The 21,887-nt window shown below is 51.1% G+C and overlaps 1 protein-coding gene across 4 annotated transcripts in view; it reads right to left on the reverse strand.

The window, feature by feature from the left end:
- CIPC (CLOCK interacting pacemaker) overlaps window positions 1-7,377 on the reverse strand; it is a 93,020-nt gene extending 85,643 nt beyond the window's left edge. Inside the window, exon 1 of one of the 4 annotated variants that reach the window (XM_085626686.1) lies at window positions 7,213-7,377. The gene's annotated coding sequence lies outside the window, so the exon portion shown is untranslated. Of the gene's footprint in view, window positions 1-6,292; window positions 6,314-7,172; window positions 7,192-7,212 lie in introns of those variants that run through there. The other 3 variants (XM_085626683.1, XM_085626684.1, XM_085626685.1) reach the window with 3 other exon arrangements.
- Between the last annotated feature and the right edge of the window lie 14,510 nt (window positions 7,378-21,887).

The following is a 21,887-nucleotide window of genomic DNA, read 5'->3' on the forward strand; positions in this document are numbered from 1 at the left end:
GTGTTCAATATCAAAATAATTCTACGAAGAGCTGCAGTTCAACTAGTTGTTACTAGATGTCCCTCCCGAGTCAAATGCAAAAGCATTGAAACCCTTTCATGAAGCTTTTGCATTTGACTTGTGAGGGACATCTAGTAACGACTAGTTGAACTGCAGCTCTTTGTAGAATTATTTTGATATTGGATACTATAATATTCACTGCCCACTGCTAATCTCATCCCATAATGCTTTGCAGGGCCTTTGGTTGGGATTGTATTTTTGCCAATAACTGTGCTTGGGGTGGTCCTAAGAGGATGGGACCACAACTGAATCGTTCAAGAAGATGTGCTTTTTGTTTTCAAGGCATCTGGTTGGTTTTCTCCCTAGGTTAGGGAGGATTCCAAAATCACCACCTCTCTCACTGCTTGCTAATTTATCATTTTCACTTTTCTGAAATGACTATATGCATTTTAGCATATAAAGACATACTTATTTTATCATAACTTTCACTGTGCAAGATGCTGTTTGCAATTATTGCTCGGAGCAGACAAGCACACAGTGCTATCAGCTACGCACTACGCAGTTTGAGTAGCTGAGCATAGTTCAAAGTGTACTTCGCGTAGCTACATGTAGTGCTACTAAGCAAACTACGCCCAGGGTTACTTATAATGTGTACAATAGCCAGTACATCTCGAATTTATGTAACTGTTCAAGTGTATAATTATAAATCCCAATAAAAATACTGTTAAATAGGAAAGCCCAAATGAAGTACACTGAATTCAATTACCTTTGTCAGACCTACCTTAAACCCATGCCTATCCATTACATGCTCCCAACTACAATCTCTGGGTGCCCACCATGCCCCCATCAAGAGGCAGACTTTAACCAATTGGTGTGGACCTGCCTAGTCATTGGGCACTTGTGGGGAGTGGTAATATCTATGCTCTTGGACATTACTGGACATACATTGCCCGCTGACCCTTCAACGTGTTAACTAGGGATCACATCGCGCACGCACAAGTATACCATTACATTTCTCAACTTGGTGTATGGGTTAGCAAAACAATCAACATAGCCTGGAAATCCCACGATTCACCTTCCGGGCAGCTTAGGCTCGAGATCCGTTTAAGTAGGCGACAGCATAAGGCACAACGCAGCACTTGTTAAGTACACAAAAGAGGGACCTACCACAACGTGACACATGGGACATATACTTGGGAACGGCTGACAGCTAAAACAGATCACAGGCCCCTGTGAGGGAACCTATGTTTTTTTTACCCTCCTCAGGATCGTCATCCCACTGAACATCACCCCTCTCAATTCACCCAAGCACGAGAAACACGCTTCTTAGTTCCTGATCCTTGTAGTCCTCATGCATTCGTAGTCGGTTCATTCCCTCCCCAGGTACGGACCTAAGGCTGTGAGATCATTATCTTATTTTGCACCCTAAAACCACCCTCCACTTTTTTTTTTATAGTAACGGTAAGCAGTGAGGATTGTTCACCCGCATTGCAGGCGATGTCAGGCTATTTCCTCTGAAAAAACGTTTAATAGTCTGTGTCCCCGTTGGGTACATTTTAGACATTAACAGCAAGGGGTTCTTGCAACGAACAAGAACTAACTCTAATCTCTCCATGGGGAACCAGCGAGTTCAGCATGACTGACTGCACTTGGTGTGTACCCAATATAATTTTGTACGGATGTTGATCCCAATTATAAATGGTCTTGTGACACAGAGCTTTGAAGTAACATATTTTATGCACTAGCAGACCATCTAGTGTTTACATATGCTGGGTAGTAGGTACGCTTCTCCTTAACACCAAAATTCCCAACAGCATTTTGAATTAGTTGCAAGCCTTGGGCGAAATGGTTAGGTAGGCCAAAAAACAAGCCATTGAATACATTCTGGATTTTAAGCGTTTGTACCAGGTCCTTCCTAACGGATAATGGTATAAAATGGAGGATCTGCCTAATTATATTTAGGAGGTGGAAACCTGTGGAACAGATGGATTGGACATGTTCTGCAAAAATCAGATTTTTGCCAATCACTACTCCCAAACTGAAAGCATTAAGCGAGGGAGATAGCGAGGTTTCCAGAAACTCAAGCCACCAGTCGGCGGTCCAATTCGTGGCTGGAATGAATACTATATTTTCAGTTTTGTCCCCATTTAGGGATATGGAGTGAAGGCTCACCCAGCTGGCAACATCCTGGAGACAATGTCTGGAATTCTTAGCGCCCTCAGCAGATTCCTCATTTAGTCTGACGATCATCATCTGGGTGTCATTGGCATAATTCAAGAATGAAATGACAAACGATTCAATTAATGAGGCGAAGGTATCCACGTACAGATTGGGCTCAGTACAGAGCCCTGACAGACTCCGGACAAGGATCTATAGACAGAAATGGCCACAGTTTGGGCCCAACCCATTAAATGAGGTCTAATCAAGTACTTTGCCTGAGATCCCAGCTTCCACTAGCCGCCTGCCAAGCGGGGTGAGTGAGATGGTATTGAAGGCTGCAGGTAGGCCTAAAAAAACCAAGGCAACCACTCCACTGTTGTCCCTAATGTTTCTAATATCTTCGGTTGCTTTGGCCAAGTCAGTTTTGGTGCATAAGCCTCTATGAAAACCCAACTGAGCCTCAGGCAATAGTCAGTTGGATTCAACAAAACCCTGCTGTCTGTGCCATATTTTCACATATACTTACAGCGTGCTAAATAAATGATAAAGGGTAATTACTTACTCACCAATTCGCAAAGAGTGCTGAAAGTTCTTTACAATAAAATGTAACACCACAGCTCATGTCCTAATTCCACACTTACAACTGCCTGTTCTATTCTGCACATGTACTGCTGGATATTGCCCTTTTACATACACAACACCTATCTTTTTGCATGCTGACTGCTAACATGCACTAGTGAAGACTTAATACTACCAAATTCTTCAGGGTTTATTTAGTGCTACCCAAATATCACCTGAACTCACTGTATCACCTAAAAAGTATACTTCTTCTGTCCATGTTGACTTTCCATAGCTGCACGTGCCTTTGAACATGCACGGAAGCCGCAGCCACTCTGATTCTATTGTGTCTCTTGAAGTGTAACTACTATATCTCTCTGAAGGCACAAGATCCATTATCAAATCTGTATAAATGATATGGGAATGTACAGGAGCCACTGGAACATCAGAATGAACAACTGGCTAACAAAATAATCATAAAACTAAATTTATGCTGGGCACAAAAAGGGCAGGCAAAGAACATCAGAATGAGCAATTGGCCAACAAAAATCACCCAAATACTATTGTAAAACTAAAACCAATGTAGTCTTAACTCCTCAATGGCCAGAAATGGCTGAATCGTGACATTTTCAGTGCATGCAATTGTAATTCTTTAGTTGGCACAAAAACAGCTTGTTGGCTGCAATAAAATTAATTTCATCAAACTACAGGGCCTTTAGATGAAAATCTTCAAAATCCTTTGGACCCCATTGCTCCTGGGCCATCTTGATAGTCTAAAAAGACTGAATGATCCCAATACGATGATGAGAGTGAATTAAAGGTTGATCATAAGTAAAGACATAGGATAACGATGGGTCAGAGCAATAGACGACACTTTTTTGAATCAGGGGATAGCGAAATGATACTATGCAACAACAAAAAAAACACCCATCTCAATTGACAACTATTCCCAGATTTAAGATTTCATGAACACTCCACATTCAGATTATCAGTTCAGGTTTCTAATAGTTTTCTACTGCACATCAAAAGAGGACTGTTCAGTACACGCCATCTTTATGGCTAAAAATTATCTTTCAAAAACTGAGCTGTTCTATTCAGAATGACAAGCCAGGAAATAAACAAGAGACATGATGTTCTTGGTCATCATCATCTTGCTTTTATAACCGAAATACCCCATGCGCTCTTTCATAGGTGTCTATTTCCATAATACTTTTTTTGAAACATCAGGATGGCAGAAGATTGGTTCTTGAGCAAACATCTGTTTGCATATCAAAAGCTCTTCCAATGTGCTCATCCCAGTAAATACACCTCTTCCTACTCTCCTTTTTAAAAACGAGTGATGCAAAAATGTAGTTAAGTTTATGATAAAAGATTATAAATACAGGAAAGGTTGGGTCTCTAACAGTATTAGGTGAAGGTCAGTCCAAAACAATGGAAACCTTCATTCCACTGAAAGGCCAGAAGGAATCATTCGAAATCCAATATTCTCAATGTCTTCCTTCTCAAATTCACGTTTTTAAGGTTTGAAAGACCAATGATGTAACTTAAGTCTTGAAAGCATCAAACTCACACGTTCTTGATGTTATGCGAAAGTATTTAAAAACCATTAAAATATACAAGACATTAAAAAATATTGAGTTTACAAAATGTTGAAAATTACAGGAGCAGTGCACATCCCAAATAGCATTATAAGATATTCATAATACCTAAATGGTGCAGGGAAAGTCAGTTTCCATCTGTTGGATTCTTTGAGCACAATACATGAAAAGCACCTTAAAAATCAAGTTTAGTAAATACTCCAAATAGTCAGTTATAAGAAGCAAAGTACATCAATCCTTGTGATCCGATTAAAGACTATACAATGTTAAAACATTGCTCTCTCTTGGGTACATAAAACAAGGATGTTCCAGCAAGTGATGGAGATGGTACAATCAAAAAACTTGGACAATTCTCTTGTACAGCTGAATAATAAATATGTCCAAAAGGAACAACAGTATTAGGTTTGGTTGGTTTTGTGCAATCAAAATTACTTTACTAGGGAAGCGATCAAACTTTAATGTTAGAACAAATGGAGAAAAAGCATAGTAGTGCAATGGCACAGAGTAAGATTAGCAACAATTAAATTGGCTGTCTTAACTCATCATGTGGCGATTTAAACCCATCCTGAAATATAACAAATAGCATGACAAATCTGTGACAACAAAGATATTGTTTCAGTAGACAAAGTGACACACAGATTAGGTCTCTTTCTCCAAGGAATTCCACAAATCAGAAGTGTAATTGGGAGAGGCAATAATTCAAAAGATCATTTCTGTATGATCCAAAATAAGACTTTCTACTTCCGTAGAAACATTGTAGGTCTTGGTTGAAGAGGAAGATTAATCCCAAAGCTGCTAGAAAGGCATCAAATTCTCTCCTACATCAAGAAAGAGCCATACAAGAATATTCAAAAGACCAAAGTAGAAGTCAGAAGCAAAAATAGTAGTAAGAAGGCCAAGAATGCTCCATCTTCTCCTGAACAAGTGTATTCACATTCACAACTCTTGGCACAGATGTAACACTACCCATGCTCAATCCACTGCAACCCCGGGCCAATTTGTACATTCCCTTTTTGCCCGTCTCTCCTCTGTACAGTCATGTTAGCACATGCTACCACTGGACACTCAATTCTGCCAATCCATCAGACAATAACTGTTGCCACTGTAACACACTATGGACAGGGTCGGACTGGGACATAAAATAGGCCCGGGCATCAAAATAAAAGTGGCCCACATTAGCGAAGGATATAGTTAAAAAAGTGGAAATATATGGGAAGCAGTAAAAAACGGCCCACAGGGCCATAAATCTGGCCCAAAACTGCTAAAAACCTGCCCTCACACTGATATGTTAGACCAGCCCATCGGGCACTGCCCTATAAACCAGTCCACCCAGAATATGGCGGCACTGGACACCCCTTATTATCCATAGTCTCATTCTTCACTGATGTCATATGCTATTCAATATCAAGGCTACAAAGGTCTTATTTACCAACATATCAAAGCCAATGTCTGTGGCACATTCACTGCTCTCCATATCGCCTTAAAGCAGTCACTGTTGACAATGACCCTTTTACACATCTCTCCTACGTAGATACTCAAAGCTGGCAACACCTACTCTGCACACTTTAAAAATAAAAGTTAAACCATCCATATTGAGGCTTTTTTATAGGTACACTGGTCATACAACAGACATCAGGGGCAGTACAGAAGTATACTCACAACATTTTGTAACACAGATGTTCGATGCCAACATAGCCCTGTGTATCATGATGGTATAACTGCTTTGAAACATTATTACAAGAACCATAACATTGAGCCGAACCTCTTCTCACATCTCAACTCAGCAAACTTGGTAGTGCCCTTTTACAGCCTGTTGTCTAGTGCACACTACAAGATAGGCAGGTTATTTGGCACACTTACGATTTGTGACCATTTTTCATACTCTTTATAGTCCAGAACCCAATATCTTCTAAAGTCGTGTTTTTTTAACACGAACAATTGCCCAACATTTGACAACATGCTTCTTGCATACTCACTGGGTGATACTTCACATACTAATCCAGCGACCATAATCTCATAAGAGTCGTTATCACAGGGAGTTTCAGGCACGACCTGAGAAGAAAATAATAGTGCTGCGTAGAGGGTAAACGAGAAAACTAATAAATAGCGCTAGAAGGCCATCGAATGGTAGACTGTACGCTATACAAACGTCAATAACTTTATATAACTACTGACTGATGTGTTTCAGCGCCTACTATTGCGTGGGAGTCCTTGGTCGCTATGCCATCGTATTTGTGTCCTCAATGACGAAAATCCCATTGAACCTGTCAAAGCATTCGTTGCACTCTGGCTGGAACAAACGTTTTTTGAACACTTACTGCTCCCAACAACAGTCTACTTTTTGCTACAGCTGTAGTGAAAACACCGTCTCAAATGACTGCTGAAACTCCATAGCTACCCTGGGCATCTATACCATGTCTGAGTGCTCCAGACAGCCCGAGTTTTCAGTCCATAGCATTATGCATACTGGGATGTTGCAGTACATACTATCAAAGTCAAAAGCGAAACGTAAAACCCCCAAATGTAATGGGTGTAAGTTAAAAAGGCAGGGCGTCCGAATGCGTCCAAGCAGCATTGAGTCATTTGACATGGTCGCAGACGTCTCAATAACGACCTGACAGCTTGCCTCAACCTCTGTGTACAAGGAAGGAACGACCTTCTAGAACAATACCGTCCGCGATACCTCTGCAATCTTCCGGCTGTTACCCGCAACCACTCGTACTCCCGTGGGCTCCCTGCACACTCTCTTAGCTCAAGCCCACCTCGAACCTACTGCGACCCTTCCTGTGTTTCATCACTTCGTTCTCTTCCTTGCTTTAACACGATCCGTCCACACACGTGATGTGGCTCTGTTACCTGCGTGGTCCCGCGTCCCCCATACCTGACCGGCGCTTACCTCCAGTTTACACCATCCGTTATCTGAAGCCTGCTGTTCTGAGCGACACTAGGACAACCTCACGTCATGAGTCACGTGCTCCAATCATGTACACGTGAGGCGAAGAATTAGAGGGAGGGGATACCATAGAGAGCAGAACATCGACTAGAAAGCTTTCTGACGTAACTTCCGGCTTCCGTAACAGGTGTGATAGGCTGTTTCCGTGGTAACTGGTGCGCGTGAGGTGGCGTTTTCCAACTCGGCGAGTAACACTGAAACGGTGGATGCTTTCGTCTCTCGCCTTTCAGTCTTAGGGTATAATTGGAAACGGTACCCGTGATGATAGGGAGTAAGAGTGCTCGGGTCGAGGGTAGGCGCGGGTAGTCGTCGTTTTGTGGTTAGTGAAAGGAAACAACACAACTTCGATTCCGTCTGGATTCTTCAATAACTTCACCCACGGTATGGAGCGACTCTGGACAGGAGGTCGAACCGCCACTGCGCATCGAACTTTCTCTCCAGCATCCTCTCCCCATGCACGGGAAAGCACCACTGACTTCCCACATTATACATATAGTACAACACCTCCCGCCTTACACAACATAAACGCAAAACACCCTCATCACATTCGAAATATATGTGCATCAGGCAGAGGCGCAACTAGAGGGGGGGGGCTGAGCAAAAATTTCGGGGGGGGGCTGAACTTTAAGCAATAGGCAGAGTGGAGCTGCAGGGGCTCTTAGAAGGGGTGAAACAACAGCAAGGCCTCATTAACATGCAAATGGTCTTTTAAAGACCTGTGAAGTGCTCGGGTGAGGCTGCTTTTTTGCCCGGGAAGGTGTCTCATCCCGGGCTGCCACACACGACGGGGGGGGGGGGGGCTGAAGCCCTTTGAGTCCAATGGGTGTTGCGCGCCTGGCATCAGGCCCGGTTCTAGCGGGTGGGCCAGGCCCACCCAAACATGAGCCTGATCCACCCAAACAGGAGCCTTGGCCCTCGCAGTGAGGGCTTTAAGGCAGGCGCGCAACGCCATGCGGCTCAAAGTGCTTCAACCCCCGCCCCCCCTCCCCACCCCGTCGTGTGTCAGCCCAGGCTGAGACAGATTCCCGGGTGCACACACAGAGTTTTAGAGATTATCGCAGCCGCACCCGAGTACTTCACAGGTCTTTAAAATACCATTTACATGTGAACGAGGCTTTGTTTATTTTTCCACCCCTTCATCTCCACAAGGCAAAGGCGACAAATCCTTAGTGACCACACCGTCATCCGCTTCATTCAACACGCATGCACAGACGTCACCCAAGGATTACACTGACACTTTCATTGTGGGTGAAGAACTGCTGCAGGTTTATTTCATACAACATAAGTATGACGATAAATGGGTTATCTTACGGGCGATCCAGGGCAAGCAGCCCCTCGCTGCTCCGCCCGCCTGGTGAGCTAGCACGCACGGTGGGTCGATGCCCGGCAGTGCGGCACACATTTATTTTCAGATCATCCACTGGGTCACGTGATCTGTCTCCTACTCCCGCCCCTTCTGACAGGGGCGGAGCGTGTTGTGGCACACCCCCGGTTGGTCAGGCCCCCCAACCGCCCGAAGGACTAACGGGGCGCCGTCGCGGTCTTCCCAGAACCCCCTTCGGCTCCTGGACCTTGGCTCGGGCACCCTTACTGTGCCGGACAGGGGTACCCTTACTGTACTGCCTGTCGCAGAGGTACCCTTACTGTACCCGTCTGCCTCCAGATCGCCCTGTAACTCCGCCTGCAACGCAAAAGAAAAACATTAAAACATTCCAATAACGCGCTGTCTCTGCCACGCAGGGTAAGCGGAATGGGTGGGAATACGCGTGTCCGGGCAGGAGCGGCGCGCAGGAAGCAGAGGAGGAACTGGGCGAGAGGGACGCCTATGTAGGGGGGCTAGCCTCGCCCCCCCTAACGGCCCGCCTTCACCTACACACTCATTGGGAGATCTCCTCCCTGGGCGTGGCCTCGCGTGCGAGGCAGAAGAAGGGGGAGGGGGAAGGCTGCGACGGGCGGCCACTAGAGAGCTGCCCTGCTGATGTCCCACTGCGTGGGACGCGGGCAGCGGCATAGTGACCACACCGTCATCCGCTTCATTCAACACGCATGCACAGACGTCACCCAAGGATTACACTGACACTTTCATTGTGGGTGAAGAACTGCTGCAGGTTTATTTCATACAACATAAGTATGACGATAAATGGGTTATCTTACGGGCGATCCAGGGCAAGCAGCCCCTCGCTGCTCCGCCTGCCTGGTGAGCCAGCACGCACGGTGGGTCGATGCCCGGCAGTGCGGCACATATTTATTTTCAGATCATCCACTGGGTCACGTGATCTGTCTCCTACTCCCGCCCCTTCTGACAGGGGCGGAGCGTGTTGTGGCACACCCCCGGTTGGTCAGGCCCCCCAACCGCCCGAAGGACTAACGGGGCGCCGTCGCGGTCTTCCCAGAACCCCCTTCGGCTCCTGGACCTTGGCTCGGGCACCCTTACTGTGCCGGACAGGGGTACCCTTACTGTACCGCCTGTCGCAGAGGTACCCTTACTGTACCCGTCTGCCTCCAGATCGCCCTGTAACTCCGTCACAGCTCTGGGGAGGCTACTGTCGCTGCCAGAGCCCCCCCTTCCCTCCATAGGTGTTACTGATGTCCTTTGCTAGCTAGCGCCTCTTGCACGTCGAGCAGGAACATGTCCATCCCTACCCTGGACAAGTGCACCCCATCCTTCTCGTAGTACCCCTCAACCTTCTCTTGGATCAATGCATGTCTGATGAAGCCCATGCCCCTGCGCTCCATGAATTTTTGCATGGACCTATTGACCCTTCTACGTGACCACTCTACTGCTGCCGGGGACCTGGCCCCCCTCCAAATCCTGCGGGGCACAATTTCCGACCACCAGACTTCGCATGACCCCCCAGCCTGGCTAATGGCTGGCAAGTCAGTTTGCATGGACATGAGCAGGGCCCTCCTTCCCCTGGAAACCAGGTCATTACCCCCTAGGTGTAAGATAATAATCGAGGGCTGAACCCCCACAACAGCCAGACGCTGTTCAATTATGCCCCGGGCTTCACTCCACTTCATCCCCGGGGAGCCCAACCACACGAACTGTGTGTTAGCAAAATTCTGCGACCAGTTCCTGTGTGCTGCCCAGCGTTCCAGCCTGGTGATGTAGGAGTGTCCCATCAACCAAACCTGGTGACCTGTCAATGAAACGATGAAGCAGCTTTTAGGTAGTTGTATCTTTATTACACACAAAATTAGATACATTCATCCAAAAGGAACAAACCCAGGGCGGGAAAAGTCGGAGCTGCACATGCAGCATCAAGGGCGAACATACCTCTTAAAACAATCGGACTCCCAACGCCTCACCCCTTTCACCCTCTCTGGGCCCAGGCCGGCTTTCGCCGCTGAAGTGGCAGCGCCAATTCTGAAGGAGTGCGAGGAGAATCTGCGCCCACTCCCCGATAGGCCAGCCTTGGACAGGGTGGCACCCAGAATACGGTCGAACTGAAACTTGGTGAGGGGGGATCCATCTGCATGAATCAGGAAGGGACCCGGGGACGCTGGGCGTAAGGCCAGGTATTCCCTGACCATGTGAACCGGGCAGTACCTGTTGTCCCCTAGGGTCTGTAGAACAACTGTCTTCCCCCTCCCCGCCTGGTCTGTCTTGGATCTGCGAATCCGGAGCTCCAGCGATACATTGAGGGCCACATCCGCAATCCCCAGCGCTGTGTCAGACAGGTCAGCCTTAGATTTTGCCACTAGCTCGCTAACCCTAAATGCGCCAAAGAATGCCAGGCAGAATGCCGTTGAAAACAGCCTAGCTTCGAACGGGGAGAAAGTAATCAGAGGTACCGTGTCCAGGAGGAGCTGAAGGTCCATGAATTCAATGGGTGCCCTGGTGTCAGGTTGTCTAACCTCCTCCCTGGCCCAGCCCTTCAGGGCCGCCCTAATCTTGGATGACCCCGTTGGGTCGACACTCCCATCTAACCTGGCGTCATGGCGCACGGCTGCCAGGTGACCACAAATCCATGAGTGTGATCTGCCGTTCTCCTTGGCCCACACCACAAAGGCCTCTACCTGATCCTCGGTCCCCAAGGCTAAGCAACCCAGCGCCTCCACTACTGCTCTGAACGTTGCTAACTGTGAGTCGTACTTCCTCCGCGTCGCTGGCGCCAGGGACCTCTCCCCCATCTTCCTCAGTCTTTCCCCCACTGAAGCAAGCGCCACAGGTGGTCCGGGAATGGTGTCATCTCCGCCCTTGCCCGCGGCCAGGCCTCTCGAAACCGGAGCCACTGAAAGCGAGAAAGAGCGTCAGCTGCCACATTCCGTACACCCGCGATGTGCCGCGCCCTAAACTCAATGTTGCTGCGCAGACCCTCTTTGACTAACTCCCTCAGCAGACTCAGGACTAGCGGGCACGAGGCAGTAAGGCCGTTGATGGCGTGCACCACCGCCATGTTGTCTGACCAGAAGACCACCTTCATGTTGCTCAGTGTGGCCCGCCAGAGATGCAGCGCTACAAGAATTGGAAAGAGTTCCAACACCGCAATGTTCTGCGCACCACTCTTCCCCCAGGATCACCCCAAAACCTTCCCTTCCAGACGCATCAGAAAACAAGCAAAGCTCCTGGCTGGCTATCCACGGGGCCCTCCAAATCACCGTCCCATTAAAACGAATGAGGAATTCTGCCCACATTGCGAGATCAGCCTTCAAGCCGGCGGTCAATCGTACAAAATGGTGCTTCTGAGTTACATTTGCCGTGGCCCCTGCCAGCCTCCTTGAGAATACCCTGCCCGCTGGAATCACTCTTGCTGCAAAGTTCAATTTGCCAATCAAGCTCTGGACAGCCCCTAGGGTCGCTTTGTCCTTGCCCAACAGCGCCTGGATGTCCTGCAACAAGCCCAGTACCTTATCGGCGGGGAGCCTCAATTCGCCTTTTACCGTATCTAGCTCCACGCCTAAAAAGGTCAAGACCTGCGCCGGCCCCTCGGTCTTACCCGGGGCAAGGGGAACTCCTAGAAACTCTGCCAGCTCCTCAAAGCGACTCAAGCCTACCGCACACTCATCTGTCCCACCCGGACCGAAGAATAGGAAGTCATCCAGGTAGTGGGTCACCTGCGTGATCCCGTGAAGGTCCCCCAAGGCCCACTGAAGGAACGAGCTGAAGGCTTCGAAGTAGGCGCAGGAGACAGCGCAACCCATCGGCATGCAGCGATCATAGAAGAACTGTCCCGCCCACTTAAAGCCTAGCAGATGCTGACTAGCTGGATGCACCGGCAGCAGGCGGAACGCGGATTCAATGTCCGCCTTTGCCAACCACGCCCCCTTCCCTACTCTCCTGACCAAGTCAATGGCCATGTCCAGGGAGCAGTATGCCATGGAACAAATCCCCTCGTCCAGCCAGTGGTTCACAGAATTTCCCTCGGGGTACGATAGGTGGTGAATTAAGCGGTAGGCGCCCTGTTGTTTTTTCGGTACCACTCCCAGCGGTGACACCAGGAAATGGTCCATGGGTGGGCTACTAAACGGCCCAGCTACCCTTCCTGCTGACAACTCCTTTCGTACCTTTTGGTCCACCACCCCGGGCATGTCCCTAGCTGACTTCAGGTTCTGTGCATCCCTGGACTCCAGCGGCCCCTTGTAGGGAATCCTAAAACCATCAATGAACCCACCCGCCAGTAGGGCCCTGTCCTGCACCAGTGGATAACACCTAATTAGCGGGAGGATATTTTCCAGGATGATGGGGAAAGGACCCTTCGCGGGGCTGGGGCGCTTTGCGGTGAACCCAGGAACGCAGGGGGCGGTGGAGTTGGTGGGGAGGAATGACGGGGGGGTGGTACATGTGTGGTCTCATTGCCGTTGGGAGTCTGTCCTGTTGGGTGCAGCAGGCTGTGGCGCGCCCTGGCTGGGGGGGCAAGCAGTAGCAGGGTGTTGTGCGCCGTACTTGCTGCAGCTGTGTGAGAATTTGCATGACCTCCCCCAGGTGCAGTTTCCCCTGTTGTAAAGGCGGCATGTGCCTGAATTGAAGCGCTTGCCCTGCCGCTGCCCCCGCCCTCTGCCACCCCGAAAAGGCTGCTTAAAGGGGCGCCTGGGAAACTGATCCCTCTTTCTGTCGACTGCCTCCCCTTGCCCCTTATATACCTGATCCTCTTCCTGGCCACTGGATGTACTCGCTGCAGTACTTGCGGTGGGACCTGTGTTCCCTGGAGGTGAGAACCCCGGGGCTCCCCAGGCTCACCATCACGCTGTTCCACGGCCGTACTCTGCCCGGCCCAGACTTGGAGCACGGGTGCCTGGGCTGGTGCGGGCCCCGACGCTGTGGGCAACTGTGGCGGTGCAGCTAATGCGTCCAAGCGGCTCTGAAAGACGGACATGAGGCTAAGCATGTGGTCCATGGCTTTGCCCATCTGGGCCATGTCAGTGATTCCTGTGGCAGAGTCGTGCAGCGGTGGTGTTGCAACTGCCGGGAGGACGGTACGTGGTGCGGTCGCTTGTCGTTTCCTGGCCGGCAGGGCCTCGGGCATGTCTTTAGATTTGGGCTTACGCACCCTGGTGGACCTCCAGGGCTCTGACCCCGAAAGGCCTTGGACGCCCTCGGATGGGGGGGGGGGGGTTACGACCACGCCCGAATCCTCCACCCTGCGACCCTCAAGGAAACCTTGGGCCCACGCCGTGCCCTTCTCACGGGCGAACGCCATAAAGTCCGCCCACACCCCTTCTTGCGGTGCGCTCGACTGCGTCTCCTCGACCGACGTCTCTTGGGAGAACAGTGGACCCGGTGTCCCGATATTCTCCATTGCGGGTGGGCTACTCCGAAATCACAGCTAGCGCGCGTCCCCCTTGCGCCTTCTCCTTGGTTCCTGGCACTACGTTTGCGGGCTGTCCCTCACCGGATCTGTAGATGGGGAAAGGAGCGGAGTTAGAACGATGGGAGAAGCAATGCACTAAATATACCCATAACTACACAGCTGGTAACCCGACACACTCATGCGCCGCGTTGCCTGTGTCCAACCAAGTTGGAAATCTGCCCTCTTATGGCACAACGATAACAGCATCTGTGAAGGGCCAGGTAATCAACGTAAATGACCTACCCCAGCCCCTTGCCCTGGCACAGCCAGGAAAACCTTGTGCTTGAACTCAGGAAGGATCGGAGGGTATCGAACACAGCACATATGTTGCGCCTTTATGATGTGTCAGGCACGTTCTCTGCTACCTCAACTATGTATCAATAACGTTGTAAACATCAGCGGAAATCAGGAGTGGAGCGAAAGCAGCGCGCGGTCTCGGGCCGGACATGGCTGGTGCTTAATGGGCAAAAGACGAATACCCGTATCGCCCCCAAGTGCTTTATAAATCCAATTATTACAGCCTGCAACTGTGCAATAATGTGTGAGGCTGGCAGCAATATACCTTCACAGTGCGCGCGTATTAGTGGTGTCTATATATTGGGGGCAGCATTGTGTGCTAGTACTGTGCGCGCAGGGCAGTAGTACATGTTTGGGAACTGTGCGCGCGCCTCCGAGGTGTCTGCGTATTTGGGGCAGCTGTGTGTGCGAGCACGCGAATTAGTAATGTGCCCGCCATGCATGTCAGTAGTGTCCATGCAATCCGGTTTGAACCGCGCAGTTCTCTAAAGACCCGTTCCTTAACTATCGGGTGAATGCGAGGAGCGCTGCCCGGCAGCCTCGGTGCGTTAACGCCACTGGAGAAGCCTTTGCCACCTAATACACCCGGCATGAAGAGAACAGTATTTAGGCGACTGCAGACTTGAACACACGAGTCAGGGGGCCCAGAAACAGCAGCAGAAAGAGAACAGTATTTAGGCGGCAGCAGGCGCGAACACACGTGTCAGGGGGCCCCGAAGCAGCATCGGTTCGCAGGAGCTGACGGGGAGAGGTGGGCAGCAAGGACGCGCGGACCTACCGTGGGTGTACTGCACGTCAGGAGAGGATGCAGGGGGCGGTAGGAATTTGCGCGCCAGCCGGACAAAATTGATTGGTATTTATATAGCGCGAACTCAACCCGAAGGTATTGGGGCGCTTTACACGAGCACCGTAAAGCAGGGGGAAAATGTTTTCATCTTTATCTGGCGCGGGCTCGACCCGAAGGTATTGAGCGCTGAACTGAGCACCGAAAAGCGGGGCAAATGTTAGCAAATTTATTATGCCGCGAACTTGACCCGGAATATTGGAGCGCTTGCATGAGCACCGTAAAGGGTGGGAAAATGTTTTCATCTTTATCTGGCGCGGACTCGACCCGAAGGTATTGAGCGCTGAACTGAGCACCGAAAAGCGGGGCAAATGTTAGCATATTTATTATGCCGCGAACTTGACCCGGAATATTGGAGCGCTTGCATGAGCACCGTAAAGCGGGGGCAAATGTTTGCATATTTATTAGGCGCGGACTCGACCCGAAGGTATTGAGCGCTGAACTGAGCACCGAAAAGCGGGGCAAATGTTAGCATATTTATTATGCCGCGAACTTAACCCAGAGATAATGGAGCGCTTGCATGAGCACCGTAAAGCGGGGGCAAATGTTTGCATATCTATTATGACGCGAACTCGACCCGGAGGTATTGGAGCGCTTACATGCGCACCGTAATGTGGCCGCGACCTCGAGGGCACGAACCTGTTTCCCTGCGCCAAAGTCTGAAGTTTTTGAAGCCGGCGGATTACATTCCTCTCCCAGCCCGCACTCGACCCCAGAGTCCTCCTGCGGCCCTGCAGGGGCCCGACTCGAAACCTTCTCAACAATGCGATACTGGGGGACACATTTCCGAGGCTCCGCCCGCCTGGTGAAGCGCTAACTGTTGCGCGCCGGGGAACGAAAGACTAACATTGGACCCTAAACACAAAGCCTAGACAAGATGGCCGCAACACCCGTACAACGGCCCGAAGGACACACTCGCACACTGCCGCCCCGTCCTGCAAAGGACCGCCCCGCTACCCTGCCACCCCGCAGTCGCACCACGAAAGATGCCCCCCCAGCGACACCCGCATCGCCCCGCAGGAATGCGGGCGCTGCTTGCGCCCCCCACACCCATGGCCATCCAGGCCACAGGGCCCCGTCCACCTGGTCATGCCCAGGGACAGGGCCGGGGTGGGGGAGGTTAGCAAGACTCACCGAATTGCTGGTATCCCGAGTATCCCGAAGAGCACGACGACGTCGAGGGGGGGCGGCCGATCGCAGCAACGTGGTGCAGACGACAGTAAATACGCGTGTCCGCGCAGGAAGCAGAGGAGGAACTGGGCGAGAGGGACGCCTATGTAGGGGGGGCTAGCCTCGCCCCCCCTAACGGCCCGCCTCCACCTACACACTCATTGGGAGATCTCCTCCCTGGGCGTGGCCTCGCGCGCGAGGCAGAAGGAGGGGGAAGGCTGCGACGGGCGGCCACTAGAGAGCTGCCCTGCTGATGTCCCACTGCGTGGGACGCGGGCAGCGGCATTCTTTGACAAGGGTAAACTTTGCCTACTGTCCTGCTGCGTGGATATTTCTTTTTCTATGCAGTGCAGGAGAAAATAAGTTTGTTTACTCCTATTCACCTTTCCTGACCCCTGCAGCTGCTTATCACATCAGGCTGTGACACTAAGTTTGACTAATGGAGTAGGTAAGAGAATGTGTTACTATTTGTTTTTCGTTTTTCTTTTTAAAATCTGCACAGGCCCAGCAGGACACATACTTTGTGTGCGCTTCATTTAAACAGTTTTTGTCATTATCATGGCCGATGCAGGACAACAATACAATCCTAACATAGGACCGTAACCAATGAACTGTCATCAAAGAGCAGTATGCAAACCCGAATGGTATAGTTAGAACTTCGTTTTCTTTTTTTGTGATATAGTTAGAACTTCCCCAGTCGTTCATTATTCTAATGTTGCTAAAATGAGTATGTTTGGGCAGATATACATTTTTATCAGTAAAGCTGACCCCCATGGAATACTCTTGAAATCCTAAGGTTGTGTTTCCCCAGACCAAACCCTCTTAAAATATACTGCCCACCAGTATGGATGACATGTGATTCATACACCTTGTAATCTTAATTGGCTTATGTGACATTCCCTGTAGATTGATTTACATACTTGTATGATTCATTGTCTCTGTATAATGTGTGCGTGGTGTACAGTACTGACACACACTACACTGATATGAGTAGCGCTGGAAAAAAAATGAAATGCATTTGAGAGTGGGGCTACGTAAAGATGAGTGGCACTGTTGGAGGGTGGCAGTGAGGGAATCCGAGGAGGAGGTCAATAAGGGAAGGGGCTATGGAGCGATGAGGGGCACTGTTGGAGGGTGGCAGTGAGGGAATCCGAGGAAGAGGTCATGGGGTGGAGGGGGGAGCTAGGGAGAGATGAGGGGCACTGCTGGAGGGTGGTAGTGAGGGAGTCTGAGGAGGAGGTCATGAGGGGGATGAGCTACAGAGAGATGAGGTGCACTGGTGGAGGGTGGAAGTGAGGAAATCTGAGGAGGTCAATAGGGGGGGCCATGGAGGGATGAGGGGCACCGTTGGAAGGTGGTAGTAAAGGTATTTACGGAGAAAGAGGTTATTGGTGTGGCGCCAAAAAAGACTTTCGCATCAGCGCTGAAGCAGGCCCTGTCATGGCCTTTCTGTTTTTGTTTATTTAATTAGCAGTCGGGTCGTAAGGGCTACTGTGGAACATACTTTAAAATCAGTGCTAATTATATATATATATATATATATATTTTTTTTTTTTTAAAAGACCTTTATTGTTGTGATTGCCAATACACAGCTTTGGCCTACAACCCCTCGGGTCGGCCGCGTAGTTGCATACATGTACGTTGTCTCATCTTAACACAGCCCATTGCCGTCAACCCGGGGGTACGGCGGCGCTAGCAGGTGCATTAGTATCACCAGTTAGGGAAGGAGAATGCAGGCCTCATTTTTCTGTGTGCAGCCATAAACAAGCGGAGAACCCCCAATGGCGCCAGCGCCTAACGATCAACTAATCCCCCCCTCCCCCCCAAACTCCCTAAAACCAGTCACCACTCGAACCGCATAAACACTCCGTACCCATGGGCGCCCGCGGCACCCGCTTTCAGCACCAGGAGCAACAACATCGTGTGAGTCCTATATAGCCCCTGCGTCATCCTGCTCGACGGCAGGCGGCTCGCAAATGCCACCCCTAAAGTCATTCCATTTGGACCATACTTCCCCCCATTTCCTGGGGCACCCTCTTGCCATATATACAGTCTTTTCTCGCAGCATGCACCAATCCATGTCGCCTTGCCAGTCCGAGAGTTTTGGTGGAGTAGGGCTTCCCCAGAGTCTGGCAATGTTCCTTTTTGCCACCATTTGACCAAGCGTCACCCAAAGCCTTCCCTTCGGTGGCAGGTCCGTTGGCTCCCATATGTTAAGGAGACACCTCTTGGCCTCCGGGCGAATTTCCACCTCCCATACCTCTTCCATACACTTTACCACCCTTCTCCAATAACGTTGAATCTGAGGGCAGTCCCACAACACATGGAAAAAGGTACCCGTACCCCCACATCCCCTCCTACAAAGAACTGTGTCCGCCCTACCCATTTTGTGTAGCCTAGTACAGGAGAAATAAATTCTGTGTAAAAGCTTGAGTTGGATCAGGCGCAGCCGGGCAGATATCGCGACCTCCCTAGGGGAGGCTAACGCATAGAGCCATTCCTCGTCGTCTATCTCAAGCCCGTCAGCGACCCACTTTTCTCTGAGGGGCAGCAGCAGATCGGGGGGGTTGTTAATTAGTTTTTTGTATTTGAGGGAGATGGCGTGTTCTGGGAGATACCCATCCAGTAACCTATCTTCCAACGGGGAGGCTGGCGGTGGCTTAGTTTCGGGTGTAATGTTGGCCTGTAAGGAGTGCCGCACCTGCAGGTATCGAAAGTATTCAGTGTGTGCCAGCTCATATGTGTCCTGCAGTTGGGCGAACGTGCGGATCCCCGTGGGGCCCCAGATGTCTCTGATTTGGGAGATGCCTATCAAGTCCCAGTTGCGGAAGCCCTTCGTGCGTCCAAGATTGCCAAGTTGTTCAGACGCCCAGAGTGGTGTGGCTAGCGTTAGGACTCCCGCCCATCCGAGCTTCCTTTGGGCCATGCGCCAGACTTGTACCGAATGAAGGGTAGGACCCGTGAGGCCATGTGTACCTCGTTTGGAGTAGAGTGCTCTCTCTTAGTTCCCGCCGGGAAGCAGCCATCTATCCATACCGAACGCTGGGTCGTTTCCGTCGCCGTATGTCCCGTGGTTGATCGCTGTGAGATGGGCCGCCCAGTAATACTTACGAATGTCGGGGAGGGCTATACCACCATCGTACCACCCCAATGTGAGTTTAGTCAACGAGATTCGGGGCGACCCCGCCCATATGAGGTCCCGCAGCGCTGCATCAATCGCCGCAAAGTAGGTGTTAGGGACTAAGTCGGGATAGTTTTGTAGCGCATACAGGAACCGTGGCAACCCCAGCATCTTGAATAAGGCTGCCCGGCCCAACAAAGACAGTGGCAGGCGCTGCCAGGCCTTGGCCTCCCTCTGCAACCGAACCAACGGTGGCTTGAGGTTGCGCTCGTACATCAGGGTCTTGTCAGTCGTGATGAATATTCCCAGGTACCGAAAACCGTCTTCCGCCACCCTGATAGGGCACGCATCAGGGAGCCTCGGGGGGTCGCCCCGCAAGACGTAAAGATGTGATTTGGCCCAATTGATCCGGAAGCCAGAGTTACGCCCGAAACTCGCAAATATGTCGAGTGCCACAATGAGTGACCTGCGCGGCCTGCAAAGGTATAAGAGAATGTCGTCGGCATAAAGGGATATTCTGTCCTCCCACCCCTCCGTCCACGCTATACCCCGGAGATCTACGTCCTGCCTTATCCAGGCCGCGAGCGGCTCAAGGGAGAGGGCAAAGAGAAGAGGAGAGAGGGGGCAGCCCTGCCTAGTCCCTCTGGCAAGCGGGAACACCTCGGACAATTTGTTGTTGACCAGTGCCTGCGCTAGGGGCTCGGTGTACAAGAGACGCACCCAGGCTATGAAGTGAGGGCCAAATCCGAATTTATGCAGGACCGCGAACATGTAAGGCCACTCCAAGGTGTCGAAGGCCATTGTGGCGTCTAGGGAGACCACCACCGCATCATCCTGCAGTCTGTGGCGCTGCCCCAGAACGCCGTGCAACCGTCTGATGTTAAGGGCCGTGTTACGATGGGGCATGAAGCCTGATTGGTCCGGATGGACCAACGAAGGAAGCACTGCCTTGAGCCTGTTGGCAAGCGTCTTTGCCAGTATTTTGGGCTCCGCGTTGAGGAGCGAGATTGGCCTGTAGGAGGCACAGGAGTCTTTGGGTCTCCCTTCTTTAGGGAGTGCCACTATAGTCGCGATGCGCTGGTCGCGGGGCAGGACCCCCTTCTCCTTGCTTCGATCGAACATGAGTTTCAAGTATTTGCTAGTGACGTCCGGGCGGAGTTTGTAGAGCTCTATCGGGAGGCCATTGGGTCCGAGAGCCTTTCCAGGGCGAAGTTCCCCTATTGCACGCTGCAGTTCGGCCTCGGTGATCGGGCTATCAAGAGTTTCACGATCTTCTTCAGAGAGGGAAGGCAAGCGAATATCCGTTAAGAGGACCCTGGAGTCCTCCTCCGGCCGGTCCGACTCACTCCGGTAGACCCGCTGGAAGTGTCTCGCGAATTGGCCAACTATTTCCCGGGGTTCTGTCACTACAGTCCCAGACTCGGTGCGTATTTCAGGCACCACCTTACTGGCTTGTTGTTTCCTTTCCAGCCAGGCGATCAATTTCCCGGCTTTATCGCCTTGGTCATAGATCGTGCCGAGCTTGTGTTGAGCCGCTGTCTGAGCCTCCTGGGTAACCAGAGCCCTATATTCCGCCGCCTTCATCTGCAATTTGTGCCTAGCCTCACGGTCCCCACCCTCAGTCGCCTCCCTCTCCAGAACCTCCAATTCCGCCTCAATCGTAGTAACCTGCAGGCGCCGCTCCCGACGCCTGGCCGCTATGACCGAGAGCGCCTCCCCTCTAATCACGGGTTTAAATGCCTCCCATAAGGTGACCGGGGAGTCTACGGAGCCCAAATTGTCATCAAAGTACTGGGAGATCGCGTCGGACACATGTTTCCTGGTGTCCTCATGTTTCAATTGCCAAGCGTCCACGGGTACTATACCTCCCTCCCGGTGAGCACCAAATACGATGTGTGTACGGACAGGTGAGTGGTCGGAGATACCCCTAGGCAGGAGCTCTGTCTCCCGGACTGTCATATCCGGGTGCAGGAGGGTGAGGATATAATCTAGCCTTGAGAATGAGTGGTGCGACCCCGAGAAGAAGGTAAAGTGGGTGTCTGTAGGGTGGAGCAGTCGCCAAACGTCTGTGAGACCGAAGTTGTCAAGAAATTCCGCCAACCACCCCTGCCCTCGAGGGAGGTCGCGGGGGGGCTGCCTATCTCTGGTTCCCGACACCACGGCGTTAAAGTCCCCACCCAGCAGCAACTGACCCCCGGGAAGGGAAAGGAGCAGCCCACCCAGGTCCGCGAAGGCCCGGGCCTGGAGGCCAGGCGGGATGTATATAGAAAGCAGGGTAAGTGTACGTCCCTCCCACCGTCCAGAGACTGCCGTGAAGCGGCCCTGCGGATCAGTTTTGATAAGGTCTATATGGAAGGGCAGTGAGCGCCGCAGGAGGATCCCCACTCCCCGGGAC

This window comes from Triturus cristatus, chromosome 9 (assembly GCF_964204655.1).
Source record: "Triturus cristatus chromosome 9, aTriCri1.1, whole genome shotgun sequence".
Lineage (NCBI taxonomy): Eukaryota > Metazoa > Chordata > Amphibia > Caudata > Salamandridae > Triturus > Triturus cristatus.